Source organism: Eubalaena glacialis, chromosome 9 (genome assembly GCF_028564815.1).
Source record: "Eubalaena glacialis isolate mEubGla1 chromosome 9, mEubGla1.1.hap2.+ XY, whole genome shotgun sequence".
Taxonomy (NCBI): Eukaryota; Metazoa; Chordata; class Mammalia; order Artiodactyla; family Balaenidae; genus Eubalaena; species Eubalaena glacialis.
In genome coordinates this window covers 97,956,224-97,959,519 of record NC_083724.1, presented here as the reverse complement: position 1 = coordinate 97,959,519, position 3,296 = coordinate 97,956,224, and the positions used below count along the sequence as shown (strand labels likewise).

The 3,296-nt window shown below is 45.8% G+C and overlaps 1 pseudogene; it reads left to right on the top strand.

Moving 5' to 3' along the window:
- The first annotated feature begins 1,624 nt into the window (after positions 1–1,624).
- Positions 1,625–2,433, top strand: LOC133097459 (insulin-like growth factor-binding protein 3 receptor; annotated as a pseudogene).
- The last annotated feature ends 863 nt before the right edge of the window (positions 2,434–3,296 follow it).

Below are 3,296 nucleotides of genomic sequence, written 5' to 3'. Positions count from 1 at the left end.
GCCTCCGAGGTGGGAGAGGCGACATCAGGACACTGGACCACCAGGGACCTCCTGGCCCCACATAATATCAATTGGCGAGGTTACCCACTCTCAATACTATTATTCAACATAGTTTTGGAAGTCCTAGCCATGGTAATCAGAGAAGAAAAAGAAATAAAAGGAATCCAAACTGGAAAAGAAGTAAAACTATCTCTGTTTGCAGATGACATGATACTATACATAGAGAATCCTAAGGATGCTACCAGAAAACTACTAGATGTAATCAATGAATTTGGTAAAGTAGCAGGATACAAAATTAATGCACAGAAATCTCTTGCATTCCTATAGACTAACAGCATAAAATCTGAAAGCGAAATTAAGGAAACACTCCCATTTACCATTGCAACAAAAAGAATAAAATACCTAGGAATAAACCTACCTAAGGAGACAAAAGACCTGTATGCAGAAAACTATAAGACACTGATGAAAGAAATTAAAGATGATACAAACAGATGGAGAGATATATCCTGTTCTTGGATTGGAGGAATCAACATTGTGAAAATGACTATACTACCCAAAGCAATCTACAAATTCAATGCAATACCTTTCAAACTACCAGTGGCATTTTTCACAGAACTAGAACAAAAAAATTTCACGGGCTTCCCTGGTGGCGCAGTGGTTGAGAATCTGCCTGCTAATGCAGGGGACACGGGTTCGAGCCCTGGTCTGGGAAGATCCCACATGCCACGGAGCAACTGGGCCCGTGAGCCACAACTACTGAGCCTGCGCGTCTGGAGCCTGTGCTCCGCAACAAGAGAGGCCGCGATAGTGAGAGGCCCGCACACCGTGATGAAGAGTGGCCCCCGCTTGCCACAACTAGAGAAAGCCCTTGCACAGAAACGAAGACCCAACACAGCTAAAAAAAAAAAAAAAAAAAAAAAATTCACAATTCGTATGGAAACACAAAAGGCCCCGAATAGCCAAAGCAATCTTAAGGAAGAAAAACGGAGCTGGAGGAATCAGGCTCCCTGACTTCAGACTATACTACAAAGCTACAGTAATCAGGACAGTATGGTACTGGCACAAAAACAGAAATATAGATCAATGGAACAGGATAGAAAGCCCAGAGATAAACCCACGCACATATGGTCACCTTATCTTTGATAAAGGAGGCAAGAATATACAATGGAGAAAAAGCTTCTTCAACAAGTGGTGCTGGGAAAACTGGACAGGTACGTGTAAAAGAATGAAATTAGGACACTTCCTAACACCATACAGGAAAATAAACTCAAAATGGATTAAAGGCCTAAATGTAAAAGCAGACACTATAAAACTCTTAGAGAAAAACATAGGCAGAACACTTCATGACATAAATCACAACAAGATCCGTTTTGACCCACCTCCTAAAGAAATAGAAATAGAAAGAAAAATAAACAAATGGGACCTAACGAAACTTAAAAGCTTTTGCACAGCAAAGGAAATCATAAACAAGACGAAAAGACAATGCTCAGAGTGGGAGAAAATATTTGAAAACAAAGCAACTGCCAAAGGATTAATCTCCAAAATATACAAGCAGCTCAATATCAAAAAAACAACCAATCCAAAAATGGGCAGAGGCTGTGAGAGGCTTTCCCTGGCAGCCCAGACCCCTCTGCTCCCCATGGGCAGCTGCCAGGCAGGGCACAACATGCATCTCTGCCTGGCCCCCCACCCACCTCTGGTCTGTGTCCCTCTGATCCTGCTGCTTCTTGGCCTTTATGGCCTGGGCCTTGCTGGCTTCCTCCCCACCCATAAGACTGGCCTGTGCAGCCCTGACATCCCTTAGGATGTCCTTCCTGATCTTTTGGCCTGCTGACCCTGTGCTCTGTGAATGGGACAGTCACAGGGAAGTGGCATGGGTCTCATGTCGCTGGCTTACTGACCACCTTGAACTTTGGAGATGGTCCAGACAGGACAAGACCCAGACATTCCAAGCCCATGTCCAGGGTCGTCGGATGGGATTGAAAGGACCTTCTGCAGGAGAGCTGGTCCTCATTACAGCCAAGGTGACCACAGAAAGGACCCCAGGAACCTGCCTGTATTTTAGTGCTGCTCCAGGAATCCTCCCCTCCAGCCAGCCACCCATGTCCTGCTCAGAGGAGGGAGCAGGAAATGCCACCCTGAAACCTAGGATGGCTGAGGAGTGTGTCAGCGTCTGGAGCCACGAGGGCCTTGTGCTCCCCAAGTTGCCCACCTCCGAGGAGCTGGCTCTGTGTGACTCTAGGCTGCTGGTTTTAGGCTCCTTCCTCCTCCTCTTCTATGGCCCTCTCTGTTGTCTCACTGCTGTGTGCTTCGACCCGCGCCAGGAGTCCCACTGGTCTAGAACCTGGTTCTGAGGGCACTGACCTAGTTCCTTTCTCGTTCTCAGGTGTGAATCAACTTCTTGGGCCTTGATTCTGAGTTGGAAGAGATGTTACAAAAAGTGGAGAGCTGGAATGTGGGGGGAAATATAAGGTTTTTTTGCTAAAACAAAAACAAAAATGGGCCTAAAGACCTAAACAGACATTTCTCCATAGAAGATATACAGATTGCCAACAAACACATGAAAGGATGCTCAACATCACTAATCATTAGAGAAATGCAAATCAAAACTACAATGAGGGGGCTTCCCTGGTGGTGCAGTGGTTGAGAGTCTGCCTGCCAATGCAGGGGACACGGGTTTGAGCCCTGGTCTGGGAGGATCCCGCGTGCCGCGGAGCAACTGGGCCCGTGAGCCACAACTGCTGAGCCTGCGTGTCTGGAGCCTGTGCTCCACAGCGGGAGAGGCCGCGACGGTGAGAGGCCCGCGCACCACGATGAAGAGTGGCCCCCACTTGTCACAACTGGAGAGGGCCCTGGCACGGAAACGAAGACCCAACATAGCAATCAATCAATCAATCAATAAATCTTTTTAAAAAATAAATAAATAAATAAATAAATAAACTACAATGAGGTATCACCTCCCACAGGTCAAAATGGCCATCATCAAAAAATCTACAAACAGTAAATGCTGGAGAGGGTGTGGAGAAAAGGAAACCTTCTTGCACTGTTGGTGGGAATGTAAATTGATACAGTCACTATGGAGAACAGTATGGAGGTTCCTTAAGAAACTAAAAATAGGAGTACCATATGACCCAGCAATCCCACTACTGGGCATATACCCTGAGAAAACCATAATTCAAAAAGAGACATGTACCATAATGTTAATGTTAATCTCCAAAATATACAGCACTGTATAGCTGCACAATTTACTATAGCCAGGACATGGAAGCAACCTACGTGTCCATTGACAGATGAAT